The sequence below is a fragment of the Mustelus asterias genome, chromosome 8 (genome assembly GCF_964213995.1).
Source record: "Mustelus asterias chromosome 8, sMusAst1.hap1.1, whole genome shotgun sequence".
Lineage (NCBI taxonomy): Eukaryota > Metazoa > Chordata > Chondrichthyes > Carcharhiniformes > Triakidae > Mustelus > Mustelus asterias.
In genome coordinates this window covers 56088646-56104577 of record NC_135808.1, presented here as the reverse complement: position 1 = coordinate 56104577, position 15932 = coordinate 56088646, and the positions used below count along the sequence as shown (strand labels likewise).

General features: G+C 43.6%; 1 protein-coding gene across 5 annotated transcripts in view; it reads left to right on the top strand.

The window, feature by feature from the left end:
* Positions 1-417: 417 nt before the first annotated feature.
* ralgps2 (Ral GEF with PH domain and SH3 binding motif 2) overlaps positions 418-15932 on the top strand; it is a 515898-nt gene continuing 500383 nt past the window's right edge. For 2 of the 5 annotated variants that reach the window (XM_078218006.1, XM_078218004.1), the window contains exon 1: positions 420-664. The gene's annotated coding sequence lies outside the window, so the exon portion shown is untranslated. Of the gene's footprint in view, positions 665-892; positions 914-15932 lie in introns of those variants that run through there. The other 3 variants (XM_078218008.1, XM_078218007.1, XM_078218005.1) reach the window with 3 other exon arrangements.

Sequence of the window (15932 nt, the reverse complement as noted above, 5' to 3'; positions counted from 1 at the left end):
TAGGTGCCCGAGTGTGGCAACGAGGGGATTTTCACAGTAACTTCATTGCAGTGTTAATGTAAGCCTACCTGTGGACACTAATAAATAAACTTTAAACCCGTTGTTCGAGACTGATGTGACTTCACAGTTAGTTGCATTACACCTGCTGCTGCTAGAGTGTCGCTTGGCAAAAGGGGCGATGCACGGACTGAATTCCTCATACACCAGCCAGGTGAAGATTGGTTTGTATGTATTGGAATTGCAACCAACAAGTGAGACTCACTCCCTGAAGTGGAGCCCCAGGTGAGGGAGGGAAAATGCAGCTGCAAGATCAGAGACTGCGCGCGCCAGCTTTGTGACGTGCCAGGCAGCGCGCGCGAGCTTTGTGACGCGCCAGGCAGCGCGCGCGAGCTTTGTGACGTGCCAGGCAGCGCGCGCGCGAGAGAGCGAGGGACAGGCGCGAGAGTTGTTGTTCTACCGCGCGCGCGCACGAGCCACCTCAACGCGGTTGTGTTTTCCAATCGGCCGTCCCTCATCTGAGCGGCGATCTCGCGGCTGCTACCGGCAGCAACTGACACTTGGACACCGGGCGTCGGCACCGGGGATCGGGCATCGGGATGTACGCGAGGGTCAGTGTTAGCAGAGCCTGGCTTCTCAGCGTAGCATCAACCCGGACACGGCGCAGGTCAGTCCGCTCTGTTCCAGAAACATCTCTCTCTCTCTCTCACACACACCGTCGGCCTACGGGCCCAGGCTTCCCGGTGTTCCGTCGAGCTGCCGGGTGGCGGTTTAAAAAAAAAGCCCGTCTTTCAGGAAGGGGGGGATGCGGATGTGGGTCAAGTTCCTGAGAGAGGATCGCAGAAGAAGCCCGGGCCGGAGTGTGTGTGAGGAGGCAACGCTTCCTCTGCGGTGGAGGAGGTTGCGGAGCCGGTTTGTGAGGAAAGCCCGAGTTCGGGCAGCTTGACAGTTGCAGTCTAGTGCCTTGTCCACTCCTGTCGCCTTCAGGAAGAGCCCCCCCCCCCCCCCCCCGTTGTTTATGAGTTTGTCTTGCAATCACATTAATCGCTGTGGCTGTGGATCGAAATTATTTCTCTCCAACTTCACAGTTAATGGGTTTTTAAAATATAAAAAAAAGTTTGGCTGTTTGTGCCGCTTACATGCATGCAATTACTCAGCCAGAATTATGGGAGATAGATTTGATCACTGTTAAAGTTGAGTAGGTTTGTGTCTCCATTGGTGTGTGATGCGTGGACATAGTGATCAATGAACTCCAGTTCCGCACACGCACATCATTATTTTTTACTTGCCGAGATATGATCCTTATTTCCTCTCAGCCTCATCAACATAGGGGGATTTTAGCCATTTTAGCAAGTTCAATTTCTGGCTTCAGTTCTGAAATTTAGAGTTCTTTCAGGTTGAGCTCTCAGGTAATGTAACATCCCAATTCTTCTGATCCAATCTAGCTGCACCAACAGTTGGATTTAAGATGGGAAAAACATTGGTTAATGATATTGGATTTTGGTTGCAGTTGGCTCTTAAGATGTTTGACTGTAGTTCTGACTCACAATTTTAACTATAAATGTCATTGATGGATTTATTGCTTAAGTGAAATAAGCCACATTACACAAATGTATTGTAAATATTTTTAATCCTTGTTACTGAAATTGACAATGGATCTCTATTGCTGTTTATGATGTATTGACATTGTTGGAGAACAATAATATCTGCATATATTGTAAAGTAGTCTTCCTCCACAATTATCACCGTAGACTGTAGGCTGCTCCTTTGAAGCACCATTGCATTTTATGTCCATCTCTGTATGGCTGTAGCTGGGTCTCTTGTGGAGATGAGTATAAAAGCTGGTTATTCCAGTTCTTCTGAAAGTAATGGAAATTATTCACGTCAGAAGGAGAGTGTTTTGATTAGAAGATTAAGCATGCTGATTGAGAGCCAAGAATGTTTTGAGAGTGCAAATTTTTCAAAACTTAAAAATCTAAAAATCTGGGCAGCTACTTTAAAATTTTCAGCACTGAAGGATATCAAAAGTAAAATAACCTTGTATTAAGGTAATTTCATATTGGATATTTGTACTATCTTTTGCCTCCTGAGTACAAGACACCCACTGTACATTGTTGATAGGTTGCTTGTTGTAAAGTTAAAACACAAATGTTAGTTTTCGAATAGTCATTGGTAGTACAGAACTTGAGTATTGCTGAAAAAAAGAGACTTTTTTGTCAACTTTTTTGCCTTGCACTCGTCAGGACAATTTGCAAGAATACGATGCAAGGGAAACCAATAAATTTATACTGTATGAGAAGAGAGTGCTGATTTGTTCGCAATGGACTCTGATTGTAGAATGCATCAGTTAATGGTAACTGACAGTTAACTGCTAAATGTTGTTTGAAATTTAAACCAGACAGCTGACCCTGATTGGTTAAGGCATTGCCCTGAGGAATGAACCAACAAATGGTTGTCACTTATTTTGTTTAGCTGAAACAGACAGAACGTGTACATGTCTTTCTGTCTATAAAAAATAGGACCCTGTGTAATATATGTAGCTTTCAGTACATGCAGATCTGCCACACTGTGAGCCTGACTGATGATTTTAAATTAGTTGTCAGCGTAGTTCTGAGCAAATTGAATGTTGTCCAATTGTGGAATCACATCTCATGTTGTTTTGAGTTTTGCAAACATGAATTAGTTTGGTATGGTCTCTACCTTGTCCATTGAAAAAAGTGGAAGGGACATGCTGTTCAATACGATCTGCCATCCTTTGAGACACATGGCCTACAAACTTAGCATCATATTGGCACTGAAATTCATACACCACATTTCCCATTTTTGTGATAGGCAGCATCCAGGTTGTGGTAAATACCACTCATGTTGCTACTATATAGTAGCAGTGTGAAACAGGTAGCTTCACCTAGCTGGCCTAAGGCTTTCACTTCTGGCTCTGAAAAGTGCCCAGTCTGCCTCAGATTACTGTGAAAGGGTAAGGTATTTCAAAAATTTGCAGTAGCATAATTGTTAATTTTAAAAGCAAAAGTTAGTTTCAAAGAGTCCACATTGAATAATGTTTTTATCTTAAAAATTAGGAATATTAAAAAAATAATAATTTCTGAGATTGCTGGCTAGACCACTATTTATTGCTCAGACCTAGTTGTCCATGAGAAGTTGGTGGTGAGCTGCCTTCTTGAATCGCTGCAGTCCCTGAGAAGTAGGTACACCCACAGTGCTTAGGGAGGGAATTCCAGGATTTTGACCCAGTGACACTAAAGCGATGTATTTCCAAGTCAGGGTGGGGAATGACTTGAAGGAGAACCTCCAGGTGGCAGTGTTCCCAGGTATCTGCTGCTCTTGTCCTAGATGGTAGTGGTCTTGGGTTTGGAAGGTGTTGTCGAAGGGACCTTACTGAGTTCCTGCAGTGCATCTTGCTTATTGGACACATGGCTGTCATTATACATCGGTGGTGGAGGAATTTAATGTTTGTGGGACGGGTAGCAATCAAATGGGCTGCTTTGTCCTAGGCGGTGTTGAGCTTCTTGAGTGTTGTTGGAGCTGCACTCATCCAGGCAAGTGGAGAGTATTTCCTTACACTTCTGACTTGTGTCTTGTAGATGGTGGACAGGCTTTGGAGAGTTAGGAGGTGAGTCACATGCTGCAGGATTCCTAGCCTTTGACCTGCTCATGTGGTTACAGTATTTATATGGCGAGTCCAGTTCAGTTTCTGGTCAATGGTAACTCCCAGGATGTTGATAGTGGGGGTTTCAATGATGGTGATGGTAAGATCCTCTCCTGTTGGAGATGGTCATTGCCTGTCACTTGTGTGGTGTGAATGCTATTTGCCATTGTCACCCCAAGCCTGGAAATTGCTCACATCTTGTTGCATTTGGATATGGACTGCTTCAGTATTGAAGGAGTTGTGAATAACAGTCAACATTGCAGTCATCAGTGAACATCTCCACTTCTGACCTTATGATGAAAGGAAGGTCATTGATGAAGTACGTGAAGATGGTTGGGCCTAGGACACTCCCCTGAGGAACTCCTGCAGTGATGTCCTGAAGCTGAGATGATTGACCTCCAATAACCACAACCATCTTCCTTGATGGCTTCTTGATGCCAGTTAAATGTTGCCATGATGTCAAGGGCAGTTACTTGCATTTCACCTCTGGAGTTCAGCTCTTTTGCCATGTTTGAACCAAGGCTGTAATGAGGTTAAGAGCTGAGTGACCCTGGCGGAACCCAAACTGAGCATCTGTGAGCAGGTTATTGCTGTGTAAGTATCGCTTGATGGAGCTGTTGTTGACCCCTTCCACCACTTTACTGATGATCAAGAGTAGAATGATGGGGTAGTAATTGGCTGTGTTAGATTTGTCCTGTTTCTTGTGTATAGAATATACCTGGGCAATTTTCCACATTGCCAGGTATGTATCAGTGTTGGATCTGTACTGTAACAGCTTGGCTGGAGCTGCGGATGTTCTGGAGCGCAAGTCTTCAATATTATTGTTGAATATTGAATCATAGAATCATAGAAACCCTACAGTGCAGAAGGAGGCCATCTGGCCCATCGAGTCTGCACCGACCACAATCCCACCCAGGCCCTATCCCCATATCCCTACACATTTACCCGCTAATCCCTCTAACCTACACATTTCAGAACACTAAGGGGCAATTTTAGCATGGCCAATCAACCTAACCCGTACAACTTTGGACTGTGGGAGGAAACCGGAGCACCCGGAGGAAACTCACGCAGACACGAGGAGAATGTGCAAACTCCACACAGACAGTGACCCAAGCCGGGAATCGAACCCAGGTCGCTGGAGCTGTGAAGCAGCAGTGCTAACCACTGTGCTACCGTGCCGCCCATATTGTCAGGACCCATCATCTTTGCAGTACCCAATGCCTTCAGCTGTTTTTTGACATCATGTGGAGTGAATTGAATTGGCTGATGACTGACATCTGTGATGCTGGTGACCTCCTGAGGAGGCCGAGATGGATCATCCACTCGGCACTTCTGGCTGAAGATCGTTGCGAATGCTTCAGCTTTATCTTTTGCACTGATGTACTGGATTCCTCCATCATTGAGGATGGGGATATTTGTGAAGCCTCCTCCTCCAGTCAGTTGTTTAATTGTCCACAACCAGTCATGGCTGGATTTGGCAGGACTGCAGAGCTGAGATCTGATCTGTTGGTTGTGGAATTGCTTAACTCTGTTCATTACTTGTTGCATATGCTGTTTGGCACGTAAGTAGTCATGTTTTGTAGCTTTACCAGGTTGACACATTTTTAGATATGCCTGCTGTTGCTCCTGGCATGTCCTCCTGCAGTCTGCATTGAACCAGGGTTGATCTCCTAACTTAGTGATAATAGTAGTGTTGGGGATATGCCGGGCCATGAGGCTACAGATTATGGTTGCGTACAATTCTGCTGCTGCTGATGGCCCACAGCGCCTCATGAATGACCAGTTTTGAGCTGCTCGATGCCTATCCCTTCTAGAGCAGTGGTAGTGCCACACAACATGATGGCGGGTATCCTCAATGTGAAGACCTTTCTTTGTCTCCACAAAGTAGTCACTGCTACTGATGCTGTCATGGGTGCATCTGCGACAAGCAAGTTGGTAAGAATGAGGTCAAGTATGTTTTTGTTTCTTGTTGGTTCCCTCACCACCTGTCACAGTCTCAGTCTAGCAGTTTTGTCCTTTAGGATCTGGCTAGCTCAGTCTGTGGTTGTGCTACCGAGCCACTCTTGGTGATGGATATCGAATTCCTCCACCCAGAGTACATTTTGCACTCTTGCTTCCTCCAAGTTGTGTTCAACATGGAGGAGTACTGATTCATCAGCCAAAGGGGAATGGTATGTAGTAATCAGCAGGAGGTTTCCTTCCCATGTTTAACCAGATGCCATGAGATCTCATGGGCTCCAAAGCCTATATTCTGGTCTCCCAGGGCAACTCCATCTTGATTGTATACCATTGTCCTGCCAGTGACACCATACATACTCAAGAATGATGACGGTGGTGTCTGGGACATTATCTGTAAGGTATTACTCTGTGATTATGACTAAGTCAGACTGTTGCTTGATTAATCTGTGGGACAGCTCTCCCAAGATGTGGTTCAAGCCCCCGATGTTAGTAGAACTTTGCAGGGTTATCAGGGCTGGGTTTGCCATTGTCATTTTTGGTTCCATTTTTTGATTTGATTTATTGTTGTCACATGTATTAACTTACAGTGAAAAGTATTGTTTCTTGCGAGCTATACAGACAAAATATACCGTTCATAGAGAAGGAAACGAGAGAGTGCAGAATGTAGTGTTACAATCATAGCTAGGGTGTAGAGAAAGCTCAACTTAATGCAAGGTAAGTCCATTCAAAAGTCTGACAGCAGCAGGGAAGAAGCTGTTCTTGAGTCGGTTGGTACGTGACCTCAGACTTTTGTATCTTTTTCCCGAAGGAAGAAGGTGGGAGAGAGAATGTCCAGGATACGTGGGGTCCTTAATTATGCTGGCTGCTTTGCCGAGGCAGCTGGAAGTGTAGACAGAGTCAATGGATGGGAGGCTGGCTTGCGTGATGGATTGGGCTACAGTCATGACCTTTTATAGTTCCTTGTGGTCTTGGGCAGGAGCCATACGAAGCTTTGATACAACCAAAAAGAATGCTTTCAATGGTGCATATGTAAAGGTTGGTGAGAGTCGTAGCTTACATGCTGACAAATTTCCTTTGGCTTTTGAGAAAGCAGAAGCATTGGTGAGCTTTCTTAACTATAGTGTCGGCATGGGGGGACCAGGACAGGTTGTTGGTGATCTGGACACCTAAAAACTTGAAGCTCTCGACCCTTTCTACTTCTTCCCCATTGATGTAGACAGGGGCATGTTCTTCTTTACGCTTCCTGAAGTTGATGACAATCTCCTTCATTTTGTTGGTATTGAGGGAGAGATTATTGTTGCCGCACCAGTTCACCAGATTCTCTATCTCATTCCTGTACTCTGTCTCGTCATTGTTTGAGATCTGACCCACTATGATGGTGTCGTCAGCAAACTTGAAAATTTAATTGGAGGGGCATTTGGCCGCACAGTCATAGGTGTATAAGGAGTATAGTAGGGGGCTGAGAACACAGCCTTGTGGGACACCGGTGTTGAGGATGATCGTGGAGGAGGTGCTGTTGCCTATCCTTACTGATTGTGGTCTGTGAGTTAGGAAGTTCACGATCCAGTCGCAGAGGGAGGTGCTGAGTCCCAGGCCACTGAGTTTGGAGATGAGTTTTGTGGGAATTGTAGTGTTGAAGGATGAGCTATAGTCAATAAATAGGAGTCTGACATAGGTGTCCTTGTTATCTAGGTGTTCCAGGGTCGAGTGCAGGGCCAGGGAAATGGCGTCTGCTGTGGACCTGTTGCGGCGGTAGGCAAACTGAAGTGGATCCAGGTAGTCCGGGAGGCTGGAATTGATTTGTGCCATGACTAACCTTTCGAAGCATTTCATAATGATGGATGTCAGAGCCACCGGCCGATTGTCATTAAGGCACGCTGCTTGGTTTATCTTAGGTACCGGGATGATGGTCGTCTTCTTGAAGCCTCAGATTGTTGTAAAGAGAGGTTGAAGATGTCTGTGAATACCTCCGCCAGCTGATCCACGTAGGATCTGAGTGCACATCCGGGTACCCCATCCGGGCCAGTTGCTTTCCATGGGTTGACCTCCAAGAAAGCAGCTCTGACATCTGCAATGGTGACCCCAGATACAGGTTCATCCAGGGTGGAGGGCATGCTCTCGCTGACCTCTTGCTCAAAACGGGCGTAGAATGCATTGAGCTCATCAGGGAGGGGTGCGTTGGAGCTGGCGATTTTACATGCCTTTTGTTCCATTTTTGTTCCATTTGCAGCGGTTGAATACAACTCAGTGGTTTGCTGGCCATTTGAGAGTGATTTAAGAGTCAGCCACATTGCTGTGGGTCTGGAGTCGCATGTAGGCCAGACCAGATAAGGACATTAGCAAACCAGACGGGTTTTGATGACAATCAACAGTGGTTTCATAGTTATCGAACCTGGGTCCCCAGAGCATTACCCTGGGTCTCTGGATTACTAGTACAGTGGGAATACCACTATGCCACTGCTTCCCCATTAAATATCTTTACTGGATGTGACACAAAAGCATGGATAAGGGTACATCCTTAGCACAGATCTCTTTAATATTTTGACAGTGTTTAGTGCTGAAGATACAATGTAGTTCGGCAGAATCTGTGGAAGTTAATTCACTGAGAGAAGTAGCTTTTAATTGAGTGAAAATACATCAGATACCACATACCATTTTCACCACCAATTTTAGTTCTGAGTCGCATAGTGAAGCAACTGGAAAAAGAGTTCAGACATAAACCAAGTTCATACTATCTTGTAAACAGTACAGAAAATTGTCAAGCCTGTATTTGGCTTTGCTTCAATTTATAGTGTTCACTGAATATTGGTAGTCTCCTGCACTAAACTTTTTGCCATAATATTGAAGTTTACTTAATCAAGTCAGGTGTGTCTATATTTTGTCTGTAGTTGAATTTGAGTTTCACATCACATTCTCGTAACATGTAAATATAAACTGAAGATAATTGGTTATGTACAACAACAGCAACAACCTGCACTTCAGACAGTATCTTTGACATGGAAAAATATCCCAAGGTGTTTCATAAAGGAAATAAGTATGCCGGAGAGGACTGATGAAAAATTTTGTTCAAGAGACCAGTTTTAAGGAGCCTTTTAGGGAATAATTTCTGCCAATGGTGGGCAAAGGATGCACAAGAGACCAGAGGACAGAGACTTTGTGGGGAAAGGGAGTTTGCAGGGCTGTTTAAGATCACAGAGACCTGGAGGGGTATGGCCATGAAGAGATTTAAACACAGAGGTGAGAATTTTAAATTTGGGCATTATCTACAGGCAAAATTGCTCCTTAGTGTCAGGGGACTAGCAGGGTAAATACGTGGGGTTGCAATGGTAGGGCCTGGATGGGATTGTTGTTGGTGCAGGCTCGATGGGCCGAATGGCCTCCTTCTGAACTGCATGGATTCTTTGATTCTATTGTGTTTCTTGGTGCTTCTTTTCCTCCACACTCTTCAGCATCTTTCCATTCCTGCTGTGTCTTCCCAAAATGCGTCAGCTGATGTGTTAACTTGCATTTTTCTTTGGTTATTATTCATATTTTTCTAATTCACTCTCTCACATTTGCAGTGTTGTACTTCTTTTGTTCACACACATGTCTATGTAAAGAACAGAAATGGCTTTAATATTGAGTCTTGGCTTACACCACTTCCAACATTTCTCCAGGCCCTGTAGCATCTATTAGTCACACTTATGAATACCTGTTAGTCATCTCTATCCACCTTTTTCCTGTTAGTCAATCAACATTCAATTCATGTTGATATATTCCTCTCTTAAAAAGCACCTGAATTTTTGTAACAAGACACTTTGAGCACATTCTTAGAATCTATATATGCTATACCTTTTTATCAAATTATTCACTTAAAAAGTGCCACAAAATTTGTTGACCTCCAGTTGCCTTTTAAATCTTTATGTTTTGTTCCCTTGATTACCTTTTGCTTGTCTAAATATTCAAAAATGCAATTTTGAATGATAGATTCAATGTTTTTGGGAGCAAAGAAAGTGGTTGTATTTTTAAGGACTCATAAAAATCTTAAGAACTAGGAGCTGAAGTAGGCAATTTAGCCGTTCAAGCTCTGCCATTTAATAGCATCAAGGCTGATCTCATCTTGGCCTCAACTCCACTTACCTGCTCGTTCACCATAGCCCTTCATATCCTTACTGATGAAAAATCTGTCCACCACTTCCTTAAATTTGCTCAAAGTCCTGGCATCCACCATGCTCTGGGGTAGTGAATTCCACAGACTCACGATCCTTTTAGAGAAGTAATTTCTCCTCATCTCTGTTTTAAATCTGCTTCCCCTTATCCTAAAACTATGACCTCTCGATTATCTGACAGGAGAAAACATCCTCTCCAAGTCTACTTTGTCAATCCCCCTCATCAACCTGTACGCCTCAATTAGATCTCCTCTCAATCTTCAAAATCCCTGGGAGTATAGCTGTAAACTGCCCAATCTCTCTTCATAAATCAAACACCTCATCTCTGGAATCAATCTAGTGAATCTCCTCTGAACGGCCTCTAATGCAACTTCATCCCTCCTCAATTACGGGGACCAAAACTGTACACAATATTCTAAGAGTGGTCTCACTAATGCTTTATACGGCAGCAGCAACACTTCACTACTTTTATATTCTATTCCTTTAGCAATAAATGCCAAGATTCCAATTGCTTTCCTTATTACCTGCAGTACTCGCATTCTAGTTTTCTGCGACTCATGCACGAGGACACCCAGATCCCTCTGCACTATGAAGTTTCTCTCAATTTAGATAACAATTTGCCTTTGCATTTGTCCTACCAAAATGGATAACCTCGCACTTATCCACATTAAACTCCATCTGCCGCATTTTGACCCATTCACTTAACCTATTCATATCCATTTGTAAATTTCTTATTTCATTTTTACAACTTACTATCCAACCAATTTTAGTGCCATCTGCAAATTTGGCTGTGGTACCTACTATCCCTCTTTCCAAGTCATTAATGTAGATTGTAAATAGTTGGGGCCTGAGGACCGAACACTGTTAAATCTTGCCAACCCAAGAACGACCCATTTATCCCGACTCTCAGCTTTCTGTTGGTTAGCCAATCCTCTAGCCAAGCTAATAAATTGCCCCATATCCCATGTGAACTAATCTTTTGTATTAACCTTTTGTATGGCACTTTATCCAACGTCTTCTGGAAGTCCAGACATACTACACCTGCAGAATCCCCATTATCCGCCTTGCTTGCTACATCTTCGAAGGACTGGAGCAAAATAGTCAAACATGATTTACCCTTCATGAAAGCATGCTGAGTCTGATAGATTGCATTTTGAGTTTCTAAATGTCCTGTCACTACTTCCTGCATGATGGATTCTAACAATTTCCAAACAACAGATGTTAAATTAATTGGCCTATAGTTTCCTACATTTTGCCACCCTCCTTTCCTTTTTGATAAGGACATTCTATCAGCATTTTCCAATCCACTGGAACTATTCCCACATCCAGAGAATTTTGGAATATTGTAACCAATGGATCCACTATCTCCAAAGCCATTTCCTTTAAGGCCCGAGGATGTAGGCTCTCGGGGCCTGGGGACTTGCCTGTCTTCAGTCCCAATAGTTTGCTCAGTACTTTTTCCCCAGTGACGATGATGGTTTAAAGCTCCTCCCTTTCAAAAGCAACTGCATTTTCTGTTACTGTTGTGTCCTCCGCTGTGAAAACTGAGGCAAAATATTGATTTAGCGTCTCAGCCATTTCTGCGTTTTCCACTACACTTCCCAGCCTCATCTTCCAAGGGACCAACATTCACTTTAGCTACTCTCTTCCTCTTTATATACCTAGAGGAGTGTTTGCTGTCCTTTTTATATTTTGCACTAGTGTTCTTTCATAATTTATCTTTGCTCTTTTTATTAGATTTTTGAGTGACCCTTTGTTGATCTTTGAAAGCTTCTCAATCTTAAAGTGTGCCTTCGGCCCATGCAATATGGTATGCCTTTGTTTTTGTCTTTGTTATCCTTAACATCCTTACTTAGCCATGGACCCCCCCCCCCCCTTCAGTATATGCCACTGTTCATCAACTGCCCTACTCTGTAGTCTTCCTGCCCAGACCACAAGGGCCAAATGTGTCCTCATGCCCATGCGATTTCCTTTGTTTAAATCCAGAATGCTAGTGTGGGACTCCAGTTTCAATTACTGCTCCCACATATGACTTCAGAAAACTACAATCAAAAAAGTTAGCAAAGAGGGGAAGTTTTCAGTGATAGGACATTATAATTATATGATCACTTTTCCCTAGAGTGTTCTGTTGGTTGGGATAATGATGAAGAGACCAGAGAAGCTAAGTGAATGAAAATTAGGGAATCTAAAACTTTTTGTATATGTTTGAAGAGGGAAATTCAAATTGCTGAGCATATGAAAATAATCTGCATTGAAAACTGATATTTCCTTATTGTCCCTGTCAATTGGCCAACTACCAGTATTATAATTTAGTCTAAACTGTATATTTGAGCTTTATTGAAAATACCATTTAAAACACTTAAATATGTTCTCGCCAGTTGTTTGTTGTATTCTACCGAAAGGTGTTAGGGGAACCTTGTTTGTAGGTGTCAACCTGTGGTTTTTTACTTCAGCTCAAGTTGTGCATCTTAAGGTTCCAGTGCCAGCCAGGTCAAATGTTGACCTCACTTGCATTAAGACGAATGTTAAATGTTGAATGATCTTATGCTGCTTTATGATAGCTTAAGTCCTGTCAGCATTCTAGGTGACCACATTTCCCCACCACATTTGAGGACTTTATGGTTCACAGCTCTTGTTAGTGGGTGTGGAAAACTTTTCCTAAAGAAATTATGATTGGTGAATGGATTCTCCCAATATTGGTAGTTCGGTGGCACAGTGGTTGTTAATAGTTTAGTTAACTTGTTCACTGTTAGATAAATAAATTGTTACTACTTGTTGACTTTAGAGTTATATTAATTTAACCACTAAAAGTTACTGAAGCGCAGATTGTACCACTTCCCACTCACTTTAACAGATTATGAGGCGAGGTACTCCTCTTTGAGGGGTTAGGTATTAATTCTCAGAGGGGGGGATCCACCTCTGCTTCGTAACATTAGTATTTATTCATTTATAAAACTGATCAGATACAGTTCCCCCAGCCACGCTTCTGAAACTTAGTTGATGCACTGGACTTTGTGTAACTTTGGATTTTGAATTGAATTGATCCTCAACTTTCTTTGTACCATGTTGCCTTCAGCTGTTCAGAAGCTACCTGTGGAAATCACTCCCAAAACTTCTTCGTCTTTTCACTTCTCACTTAAGATACTCCTTAAAACTTACAGGAGGCGGTGGCAGGGTAATGCTCTGGGGACCTGAGTTCGAATCCCTGATGGGCAGTAAAAGTCTAATGATGATCATGAAACCATTGTAAATTGTTCCGTTTCTGTTGAAATTGTAGTCTTTATAGACTACATTAGTCTTTTCAAATGGCAAGACTTTGGTTTCTGATTGATGTCAGAGACTGTGACCGAGGCCTGTCTACAGAATTGGATTTTCCTTACAGTTTAAAACATTGTTCAAGGTGGTGATAAACATTAAGTCTGTTTTCTTTTAAAAAAAATCAGGTTCACAAATGACACAGGAAGGAGCAGATTTCCAGGGGGAGTCATACTAATGTAGTCTCACCTGGATATTTGAAGGACGTGTGTGTCTAAGCCTGGCAATGAGCAGGAAGTCAATTGTGATCCTACGGCTGGATCAGTGACTTCAGCACAGAGTTGGAATTGAATTTAGGAATTTTTAGTTTGTGAGTTGCTTTCAGCGAGTGAGCCATCAAAGGAATTCTGCTTGTTGATTATGTTTGTTCCTGTGCTCAAAATTGATTGTTTATCTATAAATAAAAATCTCTGTCATTGATATGAAGTTTAATCTTGTTGTCAGTAACAAGAAATCAATTTAAAAATGTTTCCTGTTGATGCTTGCAGTGAATAAATAAGAATTTTTATGCGATGATAATACCATCTGGGTAAGTTCTTTATGGAACCTCCATGTAGCAATGTGTGATTGAAAACTTGAAAATCAAGTAATTAAGTGTGGCTGCTGTTATTAAGTGGATATATGCAATGAAGAAAATTGCTATCGGCTCAAAGCATTGCATGTGATAGTTGATGACTAGAAGTCGGTTTTAAAAATGTTTTCTCACAGTGTATTAAGTTTCCAGATCTGTGCTCGTAAGCTATATTATGATCTCTTGTTTAAGCAGCTGCACCTTGGTGTGCTATGTAGGAAACATGACAAAGAAACATAGGAGTAGGCCCTTGGCCCCTGGAGCCTTCTCCACCATTCAATTAGATCAAGCTTGTCCAATCTTTTCACTTGGGGCAAGGAGTGGGGGCACAATTCTATTTTTCTCAGTTGAGCTGATGAGCAAATTTTGAAAAGAAGGTTTGGGACAATGTAAAACATTAAGAAAATAATCAACTTGCTGAGCAAAATTAAAGCAGTGTCAAAGCAATAAATAGGTTATTTAAAAATAATTAATTAAAATCATGATCTTTATTAAGAGGGACAGAGTCTGTTTGCCTGGCTTGCCCCAAATCTCTTGATGCTCAGTGACTTTCCCTCAGCATTATGTGAGTGGGTATGCTAGTGTGTGGGGTATGGGTGATTGAGAATCCTGAGACTGTGAGGGAGGCACTCCAACTCTGTCGCTGTCTCTGTCACTTGCACTCCAACTCCAAACACATTCTCTCTCTCTCTCTCCCCCACACTCATGCAAATCTACCCCAGACTCACTCTCTCTCTCATATCCTCACAGTCTTTCTCACTATCTCGCTCTCCCACACTTGCTCACTCACTCTCTCTCTCCCCCATATCCACAGGCACCCAGATGTTTCACCGCACTACTCCATCTAGCCTCTTCTGGCCTTACCATATCTCTCTACCTTCCCGCCCGACACAGAAGGCAACCTCTCACTCTTCTGACAAGGAACGATGCCCAGACTCTAGCTCCCCAGCCCTTCCTGGTGGTCAACGACCCCCCCCCCCCCCTCCCTCTCCATCACCCCGGGGCCGGCCTCTCGCTGCCCCCACCCCGCCCACCCGGGGCCCGGCCACTCTCCCTCCCCCCCCCGCCCGGGGCCCGGCCAACCCCCCGGCCCGGGGCCCGGCCACTCCCACCCCCCCATATCCTTCTGCCTGATGGGCGGCACGGTAGCACAGTGGTTAGCACTGCTGCTTCACAGCTCCAGGGACCTGGGTTCGATTCCCGTCTTGGGCCACTGTCTGTGCGGAGTTTGCACATTCTCCTCATGTCTGCGTGGGTTTCCTCCGGGTGCTCCGGTTTCCTCCCACAGTCCAAAGATGTGCAGGTTAGATTGATTGGCCATGCTAAAAATTGCCCTTCGTGTCCTGAGATGCGTAGGTTAGAGGGATTAGTGGGTAAATATGTAGGGTTATGGGGGTAGGGCCTGGGTGGGATTGTGGTCGGTGCAGACTCAATGGGCCGAATGGCCTCTTTCTGTGCTGTAGGGTTTCTATGATTCTATGATCTACCTCCCCCTGTCTCCTCCCTCCAATACTTAAATACTGATATCAGCAGCCACTGCAGGAGAGGAACTGTCTGTGATTGGAGGATCAATTTATTTCTGAATCGTTCACTGCACTTCTGAACAATTTGAAATTATGGTGCCAAAATTCTCCCATAACTACGTGCCCAATGGGTGGGAATATGGGAGTTTTTCCTGCCATCTTTTGGGCGAGCTGTGTAGAACTCAGCTGGTTCCCTCAGGAGCCACAGACAGAGCTTGCCCTTTGCAAAGTCTCCTGGCCCGCTGCTGTCATACTCTTTTTTTGAAGGCTCTTTATATGGAGATTGCTTTGTGGTTAAATTTCCCTCCTGGGAGATAGCATCCATTCAGTACTTTCCCCCAAAAACACACTGTCACAAATTCACCTTAATGGCTTTGCACAATGGCACATCAAAATGCTGTGTTGATCAAACAATTTACTCATTTAAATTAAACTTCCAAATGCCCTATTAAAACACTGAAAACACAAATACTTTCTAAAGTACACAGATGGATCATGTTTATTAATACAGTTAATACAGTAAATATTGCTAAGCACCTCCTTCCTCTGTGTACTATGTTCCCTTGCTCTCCAAATTTCCAAGCTCACTCTGTGTCCAGCAGCACTCAGTGATTAGCTGCTGTCTTTGTGCTTGCTTACTTTGTGCGTTTAGCAATATTTATGCTTCATTCTAGGAGGGCAGGCAAGCAGTTCATCGGCGAGACAGAGGAACCATGTTGACAGAGGAACCATGTTTTCTTTTGCACATCAATTTA